At 32.8% G+C, this 18883-nt stretch overlaps 1 protein-coding gene and 1 long non-coding RNA gene across 2 annotated transcripts in view; one reads left to right on the forward strand and one right to left on the reverse strand.

Moving 5' to 3' along the window:
* The window catches only part of LOC107855272 (protein PLANT CADMIUM RESISTANCE 3-like), a 23912-nt gene extending 17786 nt beyond the window's left edge, over positions 1-6126 (forward strand). Inside the window, exon 5 of the mRNA XM_047408867.1 lies at positions 5739-6126. The gene's annotated coding sequence lies outside the window, so the exon portion shown is untranslated. The remainder of the gene's footprint in view (positions 1-5738) is intronic.
* A 1071-nt stretch (positions 6127-7197) lies between these two features.
* Positions 7198-9608, reverse strand: LOC124896939. The gene is made up of 2 exons (XR_007053299.1): positions 9419-9608; positions 7198-8131 (listed from the first exon to the last, which is right to left on the reverse strand). It is a non-coding gene; the product is annotated as an uncharacterized LOC124896939 (long non-coding RNA).
* Positions 9609-18883: the final 9275 nt, after the last annotated feature.

Below are 18883 nucleotides of genomic sequence, written 5' to 3' on the forward strand. Positions count from 1 at the left end.
CCTGAAGAAAGACATTGTAAACTTCCATATGATGGATAGGATATTTAGAAACTGCTACAAGTGATAGAATAGTTCTAACAGTCACCATTTTAACCACAGGAGAAAAAATGTCATGGTAATCAATACCTTCTCTTTGACTATATTCTTTGGCAATCAATCTTTCTTTCAACCCCTCTATCTCACCATTTGCTTTTTATTTGATCTTATATATCCACCTGCAATCTATAGCCTTTTTACCTTGAGTAATGTAACAAGATCACATATGTGATCATTCTCCTAAGCTTGTATCTCCTCTTTCATAGCTTGAATCCACTTAGGGTCTTTGGCTGCTTCTGAGTAAGAACTAGGCTCTACTGAGTTAGAGAAAGCAACAATGAATTCTTGATAGTTGTTACTCAAGCCTGTAACTAAGATACCAATCCATATGATACTGTGAACTATCATGAATATTTAGTGGCAAAAAATCCTTTAACTACACAGGTGTCCTCTTGTCCCTTAAAGATCTTCTATTCTCAGGAACTACCACTTGATTCTCCTCATGAACAACTCTACAGTCCTCATTTTGAGAAACTAGTGCATAAACTTCATCTACCACCTCCTGCATGCCATTAAGAACCATATTATCCTCTATTTGTGTTTCTTAAACTACACCGCTAGTATTAGGCTAATCATCTATTGTCACATGTGTACTAATAGGAAAGACACTAGTAAACTCAATGTTTGGACTCAACCAAGAGTCTGCAAGTGGAATGCCTTGAGTAGTATCTAAGAAGACTGATATGTAGGTGTTGTCTGCTTTATTTAATGGAAACATATCCTCTTTAAAGAAAATATCCTTGTTGACAAAAAATAAGTTATTAGTGACATCTAGTAGAACATATCCCTTTTGCACACTGGAATATCCTATATGTGCTACAGGTAGTACTCTAGATAATATTTTATCAGGCTGAGTGAGATTTTAGCATAATAGAAACAACCTAGCACCCTTAAATGACTTATTAGGTTGTTTATTATGTAGTCTTGAGAAGGGAGCGACATTATTAGTAGTTGTACTTGTCAATCTGCTGATTAGATAAACTGACACAATGTCCCCAAAATTTAATAGGTATACAAGGCTGTATTCTTAGAGCTCTAGTGACCTCTAAGATGTGTTTATGCTTTCTCTCAGCTACATCATTTTGCTAAGGTATATAGACACAACTTCTTTGATGAACTATGCCTAACCGTTTGAACATAGTGTCACATACAATATTTACAAATTATGTTCCATTATTAGTCCTAATTATCTTGACAACATTGTTAAACTAGTTCCTGATATTAGTAAATAAATACTGAAGGCAGACACACATATCAGACTTATGTTTCAACAAGTATATCCATACAAACCTTAAATAGTCATCTACTATAATTGAGAAAAGCTTAGTTTCATCAAATATAATCGTTTTATAAGGTCCCCAAAGATCTACATGTATTAATTCAAGACAAGTCACACCTTGTATACTACTAGAAGGAAACGGCATCCAAGTTTGTTTTAAATAAGGACACACACTAGTTTAAGCCTTTCTTAATATGATGCAAAGTAAATGGAAATAGCTTATCTAGTACTACAGATGAACTATGTCCTAGTCTTGCATACCGAAAACTAATATCTTCTTTGCAATTTTCTTGGGAATTCTGAACAGCTAAACTGAGATTCCTTCCATATGAATCATGATGATTTAGCAGAAGATAAAGACCATCCCTTTTTTTACCAATATCCTTAGCCCTTCCAGTGAAGAGATCTTGAAAAAGAGAAAAGTCATGGAAAAAGAAAACAAAACACTAAAACTCCCTTGTTAGTTGTGAAATAGACAAAAGATTATAACTAAATTGAGGAACATAAAACACATCAAAACTACTAGCTTTCTGAGATATTAAGCTAGTGCTTGTATGTGTAGCAAAGGCTACATCACCAGTTGGTAAGTAGACTTTTTTGGGATTATCAATCTTTGTTATAGAGTTCTTATTTAGCCACTCTAGAGTGGATGCCAAATCATTAGTAGTACTAGTGTCAATAATCCACTCTTAACTATTGGATGTTAGCATGGTCATATGTATTTCCTCTCTTGATGTTGTTTTACCTATTGCATCAGCAGCCACAGAAGGACCGACATTCTTTCGATTAAGTAGTTTGATGATTTTCTCATATTGATCCTTTGGGCGCCTCCCACATGACTGAATTAAGCATCTCCAACATGACTTTTTGACCCCTCACCAACAATATTTTGTGAACCAGCAGTTGCTAGAGAGTATCTCATTGTTGGAGCCATCTTTCCTTAACCATAACCAAACCTACTCTCATACTTCACAGGATTACAACCATCTTCTTGCCTATAATCACTAACTACATTATATGCAACCCCATTGCCTTATAACTTTTTCTTGGACTTAAAATCAGCAGGATAACCTATAAATTTATAGCGTTGTTCCTTACTTATGTCCCTTGAATTTACGGAATTCACAAACCAAGTTATAATTGCTAAACACCTTCTTGAACCTCCAAGTATTATTGTTACTCCTAGTATTATTAGATCTAGAGTACGTAGAAAATTCCAAATTATCCATATTGGCAATGGGATTAGCACCAAGAACACCAGCTATAGAAGCAATTTATTTCTGTCTTTCATCGCTGACTATCATGACATATGCTTAATTCAAAGAAGATAATGAAGTCATCATTAATAGCTGACTCCTTTCTTATCCATATGATTCATTAAGTCCCATCAAGAACTGAAATAATTTCAGTTTCTGCAAATGCATAATAAATTTCTTGGACTTTTCACAGTTACAAGCAGGAGTTAGAATTGGAGTCTCAAATTCTTTCCAAAGATTTTTCAGTTTTGAGAAATAAACTAAAACAGAAGTACCCTGAGAAGTTGTAGCAATCTCTTTATAAAGATTGTATGTTCTTGAACCATTTATCTTATTGAACCTTTCTAATATATGCTGTCAAACCATCTGTGCACTAGATACATACATCACACTATCAAGAAAAGTCTTAGCTCCGGCATTTAACAACCAAGATAAAACAATTGCATTGACCCTTTTCCAGTGATTCTACATGTATTCTGGAAATTTTTCCTTATCACAAGAACCATCAACTAAGCCAAGCGTTTTCCTACCTAAAAGAGAAATTCTCATAGACCAAAACCAGATTAAGAAACTTTTAATATTTGTTAGTTGAAATGAGATAATATGAATTCCACTAACATCAAAAGGACAAAGAACAGAGGATGATTATAATCAATGCCTACAGCTTGACTTTGATTGTGGCTAGTCGGACATTTCCAACATTCAATCCATCATATTGAGGAACACCATTACACATTCCATTCACATTCACACCATTTGTTCTTGCAGAAGAATTTATATCTTCCAGAATTAGCAGAAGCAAATAACAAGCAAGAATTAATGTTCTTGAAGTTGAACAATTTAAGAAATCGGAATTTACAGAGGAAAAGAAAATTTGTGGAATCACAAATCAAAAAGTAAATGACCAGATGAAATGCTGAATCTAGAATGATTCAGTTAGAGAAATAAACCAAGAGTAGTCGTGTCATAGTTCTGATACCATGAACTAATTAAGGATCAAACAAGTTATCTCCATATTACACAATTAGAGACAATGCAGAAAGAGACAGAAGAGAAGATTGAAGAGAAGAATGATTTTGTTATTAAGTAGTGAATATAATTAATCAATTACAATACACTAGAGGTATATATATATACTAATGAGAGAAGCTCGAGTAGGTTATCACGACCATCTAAGTGAGTCAACTAACCACAACTAATTGATTTGTTAATATTATTAACAGTGTATAACTAGCTTAATTAACTTTTTGAATACAAGTAGCAACTTAGCTAATACTCTATGCTTTATATATTAAACAAATTCAAATGACGAAATAGCGTCCTCCATTTATAGATGACATAATATAGATAAATAAATATGATCCTAAACTTGACACCAAATTATAACTTTGACCTTAAACTTTAATAGTACACAAATAGGACCTTTAACTATTCAAAACCTGAACAAATATGACCTCCGATTTTGCAACCTCCATGCGTGAGTTTCACTTGCGCCTACGTGGATATGTAATCCAATCATACAGTGCCACGTCATTAAAAGGGCTAACTGGGAGGACTTTTGATCTGAAACTTAAAACGACGTCGTTTTGCTTATTATTATTATTATTATTATTATTATTATTATTATTATTATTATTATACTATTTCTACATATTACATACTACTATTGCTTCTATCAATATACCACTACTATTACTACGACTAATTATTATTATTATTATTATTATGATTATTATTAATAAAAACAGTATTGTAATAAAATTTTCATCTTATTAACATTTTAATAATGTTAATTTAATATACTACTATTAATGTCCTTAATAACGTTTTCTTAATAACGTTAATTTAATAGCGTTAATATAATAATATTAATTTAATATACTACTACGGCCATTAACAACCTTTTATTAATAATGTTAATTTAATATATTACTACTGCCCTTAATAACGTTTTATTAACAACGTTTTAGTAACGTTAATTTAATAAAGTTTTAATAATTTTAATTTAATAATATTTTAATAATGTTAATTTAATAATATTTTTTTCAATAACGTTAATTTAATAAATTTAATTTAATAACGTTTTATTAAAACTATAATTTTCTTATTTATTATTAGTATAGTTTCATCTTTGAGCTGAAAATAACAAAAACTAATAGTGAAAAGTCATTTAAATATATAAAAAAGAATTACTAAGGGCATAATAGTCATTTTCTTTTTTTTTTCCTGTTGGAACACTCAAATTTTTAGCCCGATGCGCGCAGTTTTGCGTGTACAACACGCGTTTTGTCACATAGGATCAGAGGTCATATTTGTGCAGTTTTAAATAGTTAAAAGTCATATTTGTGCACTATCAAAGTTTAAGGTCAAATTTATAATTTGATGTCAAGTTTAAGGTTATATTTATGTATTATGCCTTTATAGATCTAAGAATATGTTTATTTTTTGTCTTCTCGTTTTTTCACAAAAAATAATACAAATAACTATGCAAAATATTATTGTGAATAAGCAGAACCAATACAAATTATTGAAGAAAGTGTGATTCACATAGATGAAAAACAAAGCGCAACTGATATTACTATAGCAGAAATCCTAGGCTTTATAGTTCAAAATAAAATATTCAAAGACCACGATACACTCAAATGAAAGAATGCTCGTTTAATTTTTCTATCTCACCTCATGCTCTCCATTTCCCCTTGCTGACAAATAAAGCATTGCATAAAAAAGAAGTTATACTAGTTTTCCTTGCTAAAAACTTTCTACCTATATTTATTTATATCAACAATTGAAACTATTGAATTTCCTGTTAAAATCATTTCTCTCAATTTCATGGAATGCTAGTAACACTTTGGTTAAACTCTAAAATCAATGCTTTGTGCTGCCACTTTATGTTTGATAAAGAATTACTTACACTCAAAAATTTACAATTTATAATTAATTAGTAATATTTTAAATTTATGAAATGCATCAAAATTAAATAAACGTTCAATGGATGATTTGATCAAAAATGAAATATTAATAGTAAATGCTCAGTATGAAGCTTATTATTGTTGTTGTTACTAATATTATAACAATTATTATTATAATTTCATCATTAATATTTGCAGATAAAACCAGCTACACATCGGTTTGCTTTGACTAATGCAACTATCTTTGAGAATTTCTTCTAAGATGTCTGCTTCTTGTGGCTCAGTGCTGGAATGTCCCGAGCTAGTTTTAATTTTTTCCCTCAATGTAGGTGAATTCTCAAATAGTTTGTGATCACAAGAACTATTCATTGGATTACCTTCTTGAATTAGGATTAAAAACAAATTTTGAATGTTGCATATATTTCTCACTTCAAGTAGATAGAAATTAATCAATCTCAAGTAAATATTATTAGGGGTGTGCATCGGTCGGTTCAGTTTGGTTTTATGTGTTATTGGTTCAGTTTATCGATTTTCTATTTTTAAATATGTAAAATCAATAACCAACCAATAAGATATTTTTTTACCAGTTTCGGTTTATCGATTTTTAGTCCTTAACGATTTGGTTTACGGTTTAACCAATAAGAAAATACTTATAAAATAGAAATAGTAACAACATACAAAAAATGAAATCTTAGTTGCCGCCAAAATCTTACGCAATGCATTTTAGTTTACAAGAATCTTCAAACTTGAATTGAATGTTAGTTAGAAAAAAAATTAAATCTTAATTGTTGGAAACTATAAATGCTTCTAGCTTTTCAATACGATAATAGCCTATTGTGCCTTTGTTGCCCTAAATAGATTAATACTTTGTGAATCACTGAATTGTGAATAAGTAGTGCATATAATATATATATACATACACGTATCTATCTATCTATCAATATATATAGAGAGAGATTTATATATATAACATAAATAGGGATAAAATAATAACTTAGTGTATCCTTATTGGGTTATCGATTTATAAGCTAAAATCAAAACCGAACTATTTACCCAATAAACTTTTTTATAAAACCAATAAAAAACCGTTAACCCAAAAACTCAATATCAATAACCCAATAACATTTTTATCGGTTTGATTTATCGATCAGTTCGATTTTTGCACACCCAAGCAATGAGCATTTCAAGAAACTACTAGTTTTCTCTTCATATTTAAATAGGGTTGTATAAATTCGGTCATTGAATTTCAGCATTCCTTCACATGCATTATAGGTTGCACATAAACGCTCATGTGAATAATTTAAACAATCCAAATATATAACTGAAGTAGTAAGAGGGGTGAATTACCATTTTTCGATTTGTCAGTTGGCTTGCTATACCAGTCGATTTACAAAACAACGTTATAAAGACTATTTAAATATTGTAAAGAAAATTACTTAAAATAAATATGACATCAGATATTGGGAGCCTATATAGGTCTTACTCAGTCTCTTTGGATTGCATGGGATTATACTAGCTCTTCATTTGGTGAATAAAATAAATAGAAGATATAAGCAAAGTTTTTTGGCTTATATTCGCACTCATTTTATTTTGCTCACTTTGACACAATTGACTCACTAACTATGTTTTTCTAGAGTAAAGAGCTAGAGAAGATTGAGACAATAGTATATCTCTTCGATAATCTTTCAAGCCTTTAAATAGGCGAACTTAGTAATAGCCATTTGAAGAATTTTTAACCAAGACAACCCAAGAGATTTGATCATTGGAAATTGGATGTGAAATATCCTCTTTTCAAGAATAAGATTGGATCATAATAATGGTCCATTGATCCGCGATTTGCTTCCTAAAAGAAAGGATCTTGAAATCTTTTTCCTTTTTCACACCCAGCCTTCTTTTACTCTTTTACTGATTGACTGAATCTTTTTCTTCAAGGAAGAATATTGCAATTCTTCCTTTTTGATACATGGAATATTTGATTTCCAAAATGGATCCTTGATTGATGCTAGAGAGTTCCTGCAAGCAAGGTTGTCAAACATCAAAATCAAACATAAACAATCTCCCCTTTTTGAGGATTATAACTTAAAACTTAAGGTGTAGCCACTTCCCCCATTTTAACTCCCCCCTGAGTAGTCCCCCCTAGATAGCCGAACTATTCGACTTGTGTTTATACCTGTAAATAAGTTTTCTATTTTTTCTCCTTTGACATCTATCAGAAAGGAAGAATAACAGAGTATGCAAAATAAATAGAGAACAACTAGCAAAACATGCAAGTAAAGTAGCAATAGTGAGCTTATGCTTAATTACAGAACCAAAACCAAAAAAGTTATCTTAAACGAGCAACACAAGGGTCGGGAATAAGAAACATGTAGAGGGGATTTAGCATTCTCCGCGACAAAGAAAATAAGCCTAGTTTTTTATTGTGGCATCCTTCAGGTTTGTGAACTGAGTAGTAATCACAGTGGAGATAGCATCAGTACTAGGGCGAATCTTAGTAGCAAGTTTAATGGCCTCATGAATTACTTGATTCAATTTGATATGCATGAAACCAACGTCAGCACTAGTTTTCTTTGAGACTCCCAAATTTTCTCCATCTGAAAATGAGTGCCAAGAACAAGATCTGTGAGACCATTTAGTCTTGCATCAATGTTATTCAAACGATCAGAAACATCTCAGGGAACAGAAAATGAATTAAGATTAAGAGAAGAGAAGTTTCTTGACTTAGGAGAAGAGAGAGTGCTAGGACCACAACTTTCAGTCTTGAGAACACAAACCCTATCAGTCAAAACATATTATGCTTTTAAAAGTTGTAGAGTTGTACCACTGCTTGACAAGAACGGAGTAAACATCTTCCAGAGGGATATGGTAGGCTTCAAGTATACGAGTGATAACTAAACCATATAGGAGATGAGAAGAATTCAAAAAAGCTTCAATCATACACTACCTCAAGAATAACCTATTTTGACTTGACACAAAATTTAAGAAAATAAAGAATGTGGCCTTAAATTATAGTTGTGTTAAATGTACCAAAATGTCATTTAATCTTGTGGTCCTAAACATGCTATATGGAAAGTTGAAATTAAAGTACTGTCAAAAAAGAGAAAGCAATCATTTCTTTTTAAATGAACTAAAAAGAAAAGTAGGTCATTCATTTTTCAAACGGAGGGAGTAGTTAATATCAAAGAAGGAAAGTTTGATCTTCCGCCGTGATAAGAGATAGCAGGTTAACAAAGTTTAACGTTAAAAGAGAGTAGAGAAAGAACTTCCACGAAGGAGGAGGGTGGTAGCCATAATATGAGCAACAACTGGGGGTCTCAAATGATAGATTTTTAGGCCCAAGAGCACAGGCAAGTTATCATAAGATTCCACAATAATGAATCATTTTTCTGATTAAAAAGGACATCAAAATCTGAAGGCCAAGGACACTTAGAGGAGTAAAACATAGCATAAATTAAGAAAATATGTGTACTCATGATAAGAGTTTCCAACACAGAAAAACCAAAGATTATCATAGAACAATCGAATAAGGGGTGCATAAGCAACCCTTAGGAGTAAAGTAAAGGTATTTGTCCATCCTTGCGCTTCAAATAAAGGCTTAGTCAGGCAATGCATTGATTCAAGTAAATCTGAATCAACAAGTCTTCCACATTCAAGTGGAAGTTATTTTAGAGAATAGAACAAGGATTCATTAGAAGGTCACCAAAATCATATGTCATTGAAAGAACTATCAAAATAAAATTTCATCTTCTTCTTAGGGAAATCAGAAACAGCGACAACATCAGATCGTGTACCTGGTATAGAACCATAAGAACCAATAGAGGCTGAAAGAAAATTTTACTCAAAATATTCAGAGTCAATAGGAACAATAGAAGAGGCTTTACCTTGAAACGAGAGCTCTTTCTAGGGGCTGAAGAGGAATATTTAGGGTTTTAGCCATTGAAGAAGAAAAAGAATAGAAAACTAAAAAGATTGGTTTAGAGAAAAGTGAGAGACGGAGTGAACAAGAGATGAAGATATAGAGAAACCAGAAGATAAAATGACAATAAGGCAACATGAAAGGACTAAATTCCTGATACAGTCATTCTAAAAATTATCTATAAATATCATTTTTATTTTTATTTTATCTAGACATGAATATCACCCAATTTTTTCTATTTTCCTTAAAATATACTTAACACCTCAAAAACCTTTTCTCTCCTACTTGAAATATCATGTCATTAAATTTTTTTTTTTATATAAATAGATCTATCTAACTTATCAAACTTATTTAATTAAAGTTTTTTATCCTATTTTTTTTTTAAAATTACACATGATATATTAATCATTGAAAATTAATTTAATTACACAAAATCTTAATTATTTTATTTGATATGTACTTTTCAAAGTTTCTTTCATTTACTTATTTATTTCACCACTTAATAATATTTAAAACTCAAGTACTTATAAAAATTGGTACTCATTTAATTTTTTTTTTTTGTTATTTATTTTATATATTAAATATTCTTAAAATGTAAAAAAATAAAAATGACGAGTTTTTATTTTAGACATTGAATTTATTATTTATATGAGAATAACATAATAAAATTCACGTTTTTGGATTATACAAAAGAATTTTTGGATTAATATAATCCAAAGATATTATATTACCTTTAAATATAGAGTAATAGAGAATAAAAGAATATAAGTTGTTCTTTAAAAACATTGATGGCAAACCTACAATATTTTTTGTTGCCAAACAAAATTCAATAAGAAAATTTTAATATGTATTATTACCTGAAAAATTTAATTTGGACATAGATTACTTGAAAATTTTTATGCAAGATAATTTTTTATGAATATATAGTGAAAAGATGATTTTGTTTTGTAAATTTTTTTACAAGTAGTTGCCCATAAATAAATCAAGTAAATCTGTAAGATAAGACATAAAAATTTTTAAAAAAATTATTATTTTTAATTTAGTTTTTTTACTTTTTTTGTGATCATTATATTTATATTTTATTTTATTATACAATTAAACACCAATTTATACCCGTACTTCATTCTAAATCCATCAAAAGCAAAGAATAATTAATTGAGTAATATTTTAAAAATTCATTTATAATAGTACTGAAAAAGGTATCATTTTGTTAGTATTTCTTAAAAAATTTATTTGTTTCAAGGCTACATAATTTTTCTTTCCTTCAGAAAATGTGATATTATTCTTTTATTCTCATATAAATAACAAACTTAATGTCTAAAATATGAAATTCATCGTTTTATTGCTTTTACGTTTTAAGAATTTTTAGTATATAAAATAAACGACAAACAAAATTATGTTACTAATTTGTATAAGTACCTGTATTTTAAAACTATTATTACGTGGTGAAATAAATAAGTAAATAAAATAAATTTTGAAGAGTACATATCAAATAAAATAATCCAAATTTTTGGTGTAATTAAATTAATCTTCAATGATTAATATGTCATGTGTAAATTTTTTTTAAAAGGAATTAAGATAAATCTTTAGTTAAATAAGTTTGATAAGTTATACATTTATAAAAAAAAAAAAATTTAATGACATGATATTCCAAGTAGGAGAGAGAAAGATTTTAAGATGTTGAGTATATTTTAAGAAAAATAAAAAAAGTTGAATGATATTTTTATCCTAAATAAAATAAAAATGATATTTATAGGTAATTTTTCAAACATGAGTGACCATTTAGGAAATTTAATCGAATAGAAGTGAGGAAGTTGTATGATTATAACTTTGAGGCGTTGTGACAGTTGTCAAAGATGCATCCATAAATACAAGTACATCAATTAAAGGAAAGCAATTAATGCAGGTGCTTCACATATAGAAAGGTAATGAATAGTTAGTCAAAAAAAAAGAACGATAACAACTAATCTCTTAGTCCCAAATTATCCGTTTCAAAATAAGATGATATATTAATTTAAAAAAATAATTATAACATACTTAATTTATCATTGTACACCTATTAAATGATGTTTATAGTTTAATTTGAAGAAAAAGTAATTAATGCAAAGGGTAAGACATGAAAAAAAATTGTCTCTTCTTGATTAATTAAAAAAGATAAGTAAAATGAGAAATCAAATTAAAAAATTTGGGACGGATAATTTAGAACGGAGGGAGTATCAAATTAAAAAAGGTTTTGATGTAATTCCTAGAGATATATCAGAAGCAGCATCTCTATCTTATCCGAGGTTGTGGTATGGATTGTGTACACTTACCCTCTTCAAACCTTACTTTGTGGGAATACACTAAATATGTTGTTGTTGTATAATTGTATAATTCCCAAAGATTTTTGAAGATTACAAAATCTTTCTTCTAAAAATGATTTAGTAAAAATATCGGCAATTTAAAAATTAGTGGTAACAAATAGTAACTAAATATTACCTATTAAAATTTGATTACTAATAAAATCATATTTAATAAAAATATATTTAGCTCTAGAATGATGCAAAAAAATTTGAAAGATAAATAACACTAGCATTATCACAAAATATTTTAACAAGCTTAGAATAGAGATCAAAATCACTAAGTTGATGGGTTGTCCAGAGAAATTGAGCACAACACAAACCAATGGAAATATGTCAAGCTTCAGTGGTGGAAAGAGATACATAATTTTGTTTCTTTGTATTCCATGAGATAAAGTCTCCTAGGAATTGGAAAGTTCCACTTGTACTCTTCCTATCAATTTTGCTACCTGCAAATCTGCATCTGAGAAACCTTTGAGAACAAAATCAGTAGATTTAGGATATAATAGGGCATATAAAACAGTACCAATGAGATTTACAATGATGTGTGTGACATTAGTCCGATGAGCTTTTGACATGACCCGGTCCCTGGGCCATGTCATATTGAGAATCTCAAGTTTGACCGGGATCAGAGACAACCCCTGTTACCCAACCCAACCTACAGTCGTCTACCCTGAGTTGCCTGAATTCCAGACATATAACAAGATAGTACTATTGTTTACATCAAGACTTTGGGATAGGATCATAACCGTTACCGCCCCAACCGAGTCCAACCGTCCTAACAAACCAAACCAAACTAATTACCAAAACAAGGGCCATAAACCAGGTCATTGCCAAATAAGTTACAAAACATAATATGATTCAATCCTAAAATGACATAGAATGAAACAACCAACAATATCGTCCAAGGGTGTAAACCCCAACACCAATACCAATGCCAAGGTAAACCCCATACCAATCCCGCCTATTCCAACCCATAGAAGTACCACGAAGCCTCTAACCAAAAGGGTAACAAAATCCTGTTGGGACATGCCCCCAACCATAGCCAAAATCAATATCCGAAATAAAATCAAAGTGTCTAAAAATATCCGTCACATGAAATGGAGACTTCCAGAAAGATGAAAGCTCACCATTTTAATCTAAACAGCTGTCCCGAATCAATCACTATGTAAGAGGAGAAGAACGATTGATTCCTACATAGCGTGGGTATACAGCCGCCAGTAGACGGGTTAACGAGTGACCGCTATCATGATCTCAGGATAAGGATAAAATAATGTCATTTATAAAATATATATATATATATATATATATATATATATATATATATATATCCATGCCAGGAAAGGGAACGTATTTAGTATGCATTTAAAACCATTATCTGGGTTGTGTAGCTTTGCAGTCCTAAACCACCCACGGACTATGTGGGTTCAGCTTCCCCTACTGAAAGGGACCCAGTGCGTGTAACCGCACGACCAAATAAGTATCCCATTGGGATGGCTAGTACATCCCCCAAAATAAAGTGCAACACACATACACGGTCACCAAGACCAAACCTCATATCGACAAATATGATTTTCCAGTTTCGGTCCCCTCCGGACCTCCATCTTCCATGGCTTAGCTATACCCCCCCCCCTCCCTTTAATGCCCAATTAAAATCATTTTCCAAATAACCAAACCATTATACAATTATTAACCAAGGCCATTGATATTAGTATCGTCATACCAACCCTTACTTGCAAGTATCATCCATAGCCAACCATTTATAGGTTTAAGGGGACTTTCAAGTGCCCTTCTAATTACCGTATTAAACCTCTTAGGGGATTCTATGTATCTCCCAGGCATAACTATTTAGCCATTTACCATTCTAAATCATTTAAACCATGCATAATTCCTTTACCAAGTTTGAAAACAAGCAAGATTTCTATTAAAAGTAAACAATGTAATGAACATATCTTTATAAGTATTTTGTTAAACATATTGAGGGCATAATACAATCAAAACTAATTCCAATTACCATAAATCATTCCCACACAATTCAATTATCCAAAACCACCATTGATGCATATAAAAACATAATTAAACCATGGAAAACCATTACCAATCATTTATAATCAAAATCCCCAAATTATATTTGAAAACCAAAATCATACAATCATAAAACTATGAAAAGCATTATGTAAAACCATGTCTTTAGTTAGAATTAACAATGAGGGAAGAAATACATGCCTTAATTGAGAAGTCGATGGAAAGAAACCACCAACACAAGCCACAAATTAAGCCCTTAGGATGAAACCCTAGTTTTCTTGCTCAAAAGCTCTTGAGAGAATTTTAGAGTGCGTAGGAAGAGTTTCTAAGTGTTAATGAATAGAATATTAGGATAAATAACCTTCTAAGTGCCCTATATGTCGAGGGAACTGATTAAGATAGGTGGGAAAAGGTCTAAATTACCCTCACTTAAACTCCTTAAAAATCTAATCACAGGGGTACGACAGACCCTCACAAGTCGTATCCTTCGATAGGAGTGGTACCCACTACTCGTATCCTAAACCCAAACCCTTGGACCAACACTTTTTAGTATACGACTCATCCTCCCCAAGTTGTATTGACAACATACGATCCGTAAGCTTCACCTATATCTCTGGCAAGATGGAATCACATAAGGTTTGAATATTGTTTCCTATACGAGTCCATGGTACGACCCATACCCCGACTTACGGCTCCAAGCGAGCCACTCGTACTCAGATCCAACCCAAGTAACTCAGTTTTAAACTAAGTTAAGGAACCAAACTATCCGTAGCCACCAATACGACTCGTACCCCTAAGTCGTATCCATTCCAGTAACCAAATCCATCCCACCAACCAACACTGGTCAGTATACGAATCATATCCGAGTGTACGACTCATTTCCCTCAGTTGTATCCTGTCTAGAGACCAGAAATCAAAGAAATTTTCTAAGGTCCAGAAACTAGGGTGTTTCAGTCTCCTCCACTAGGAACATTCGTCCCCGAATGACGGAGTAGGTAGCACCAACACTACTTACACCCTATGTCTCTACTCTTACCTTAAACAAAGATGCAAGGAAATTAAGTAGAGTCATTTGCATTATCAAATTATGCATCAAGAAAACGTACCTTCCGCATGAATATCTAAAGCCGAGAACAAATGCGGATACTTAGACTTTATGTCCTCCTCTGTTTTCCATGTAGCTTCTTCCACCTTATGGTTCTGCCATAGAACCTTAACCGAAGCCACGTCTTTGGTTCATAACTGACGAATCTTTTGATCCAATATCTCCACCAAAACCTCTTCATAAGACAGAGAATTCGTGATTCCCAAACCATCCAAAGAAACAACCGAAGAAGGATCATCAAGACACTTTCTCAATATGGAAACATGAAATATCGGATGAATGAAGTTCAAACTAAGAGGCAACTCCAATTCATAAGCCACATTACCAACTCTCCGCAAAATCTTATACAACCCAACATATCAGAGACTGAGCTTCCTCTTTTTGCCAATTGCATTACTCCCTTCATGGGGGATACCTTGAGGAACTCCTTATACCCAACCTCAAACTCCAAGTCTCTATGCATAGGACTTTTGGTGACTTTGGGCAGCCTTAAGCCTATCTCGAATCATATTAACCTTCTCTATAGTCTGATAGACTAACTGGGCCAAATATACCTTCCTCACCCAGATCAAACCAACCAATAGAAGACCTACACCTCCTGTCATACAATGCCTTGAAAGAGGCCATACCAATACTAGAATAATAGCTATTATCATAAGAAAACTCTACAAGAGGTAGATGCTCAAACCAATTTCCACCATAGTCTATCACACAAGCACAAAACATGTCTTCCAATATTTGTATAGTCCTTTTCGCCTTCCCATCCATTTGCGGGTGAAAAGCAGTACTCAAACTCACCTTAGTTCCTAGTCCCTTTTGAAAAGACTGCCAGAACTGAGACGATAAATGTATACCATGATCAGAGATAATTGAAACAAGTACCCTATGCGGCTTCACAATCTTACAAATACACAACCTCGTGTAATCCTCCACCAAAAAGTTAGTCTGTACTGGTAAGAAATGAGCGGACTTTGTTATCCTATACATGATGACCCAAATCGAATCATATTGATTCCAAGATCGAGGAAGATGTAACGAAATCCATATTAACTACCTCTCATTTTCATTTAGGAAGCTCAATCTCTTGATACAATCCACCAGGCCTCATGTGCTTAACTTTAACTTGTTGACACACCATACATTTGGCTACAAAATCAGTCACATCCCTTTTCATACCATTCCACCAATACACTTCCTTAAGATCATGATACATCTTTGTAGAATTAGGATAAACAATATAGCGCGATTCATGCACCTCATCCAAAATCCTTTGTCGCAATCCACAAATATTGGGAATGCACAACCTCTCTTGGTACTATAAAATACCATCACCACTGATCTTAAACACCATTACCTTTTGCTCCCCAACTGCACTCTTGATCTTTAACAAAATAAGATCTAGCACTTGCTTCTCTTAACTTCCGTAATAAGAGATGACTGAACCAATTCCTAAACCATTACACCACCATCCTTAGAGTCCAAAAGACAAATTGCAAGATTAGCCAAATAAAGAATATCCTTCACCAATTCCCGTTTTTCTTTTTCCACATACGCCAAACTCCCCATAGACAACCTGCTAAGAGCATTAGCAACCATATTATCTTTACCTAGGTGATAGTGAAAGATCATATCTTAATCCTTGAGAAGCTCCAACCATCTCATCTGCCTGAGATTTAGCTCCTTCTAAGTGAACACGTACTATAGACTCTTATGATAAAAAAAAGATATCCACGTAAACACCATACAAATAATGGTACCATATTTTTAATGCAAAAACCACAACCAACAACTCCAAATCATGAGTAGGATAATTTCTCTCATACACTTTCAACTACTAGGAAGCATAAGCAATCACCTTCCTATGTTGCATCAAAATACAACCAAGACCTACTCGAAATGCATCACAGTAAACCACAAATCCATCATTGCCTTCCGACAAATCCAGAATAGGAGCAGAAGTAAGCTTATCCTTGAGCTTCTCAAAACTACCTTCGCAAGCATCCAACCAAGAAAACTTTACCTTTTTCTGAGTCAACTTCATCAACAGAGTAGCTATAGAAGAAAATACCTCCACAAACCTCTTATAATACCCAGCCAAACCCAAGAAGTTCTGAATGTTGATTGGAGTCATGGTTCTAGGCCATCTTTTCACCACCGCCACCTTTTCAAGATCTATCATAATCCCCTCACTAGAAATAATATAACCGAGATAAGTCACTGCGTTTAACTAAAACTCTTCCTTCAAGGTCTGCAATATTATACGGAGGTGATTAGCATGATCCACCTCACTCTTTGAATAAACTAGGATATCATCAATAAACACAATAACGAAGAGATCCAAATACTGCCTGAACACTCTGTTCATCAGATCCATAAATATCGTCGGAGCATTAGTCAACCCAAATGACATCACCAAAAACTCATAATGCTCATACGAAGTACGAAAAGTCATCTTAGAGATATCCTCCTTCCTAATCTTAAGATGATAATATTGGGACCGAAGATCTATCTTAGAAAAAAACTCGGCTCCTTGTAATTGGTCAAATAAATTATCAATCCTTGGAATAGAATACTTGTTCTTGACCGTCATCTTATTCAACTGCCGATAGTCAATGCACATAAGAAGGGAACCATCCTTCTAGCACACGAACAATGTTGGTGCACCCTGTGGAGACACGTTAGGACTAATAAATCCCTTATCCAGAAGATCTTTATGTTTCTCCTTGAGTTTCATCAACTCAGACGGATCCATTCTATATGGAGGAATAGATATTAGGCAAGTATCAAGAATCAAATCAATACCAAACTCTATTTCCCTATCTGGAGAAACACTAGAAAGATTATCTGGAAAGACCTATGGAAACTTACTCGCTACCAAAATCGAATAAAAAGAAGGACCTTCCGAATCAGAATCTTTAACTTGGACCAAGTGATAAAGAAAACCTTTAGATATTAACCTACAAGCTCTAAGATAAGAAATAAACCTTCCACTAAGAGCAAGAGAACTACCCTCCCACTCAATAATCGGTTTACTAGGAAACCTAAAAACAACGCTACGGGCCCGACAATCCATATTCGCATAACAAGAATTCAACCAATCCATACCCAAAATAACATCAAAAAGCACCATGTCTAATTCAAATAGATCCACCAAGGTCTGTTTACCACCAACAGCTACCATACCCCCTATAGACTCTCTTAGCAAAAACTGAGTCACCTATCAGGGTAGAAACAGAAAAAGGATCTGAAATAACCTCTGGATCAAAAGCAATACACATAGCCATATATGGGGTCACATAGAAAAGAGTAGACACCAAATCTAGCAAACAATACACATCACAAGAGAAGAGTTGTAACGTACTAGTTACGATATCAGGCGATGCCTCAGATTCCTGTTGGGTGATATCAGGCGATGCCTCAGATTCCTATTGGGACACTAAATCATACAACTTTTTCCGACCAATACTATAACCAGGAGTAGTAACAGAAGTAGGTGCGGTACCATCGGGTATAGGAGCAAAAAATGAAGCCACCAAAATCTTATTTGCTCCCATAGCAACCTTATTGATCAGATAATCCCTAAGTCGATGGTATGTATGGCCACACCTAAAACACTTATCCATTTATTCATCGTAATAACCCCGATAAGGACAACTATAAAACTAGCAAGAAGGGCATGAAGAAACAGAATGACCTTCACTTGCCTAATATTGGGCACCCTGTGCCCAAAAATTATCAACACCCTGACATCAATCGCCCGACTGCTTCAGGTAAGGAGCACTAGCAGTAGAGAAGGAACCAAAACTCCCCCATTTCTTGTTTTGCTATTTACCTCTATATCGACCACCTTGCGACTGAGCACCTCCCTAATTTAAAAACCTGCTCTTCTTACTTTACCTATCTCTGAACTCTGTCTGTCTCTTCTTCTCATCCTTCACCTACTATATATGAACAGTCAACC

This window comes from Capsicum annuum, chromosome 1, assembly GCF_002878395.1.
Source record: "Capsicum annuum cultivar UCD-10X-F1 chromosome 1, UCD10Xv1.1, whole genome shotgun sequence".
In the NCBI taxonomy this organism is placed as follows: domain Eukaryota; kingdom Viridiplantae; phylum Streptophyta; class Magnoliopsida; order Solanales; family Solanaceae; genus Capsicum; species Capsicum annuum.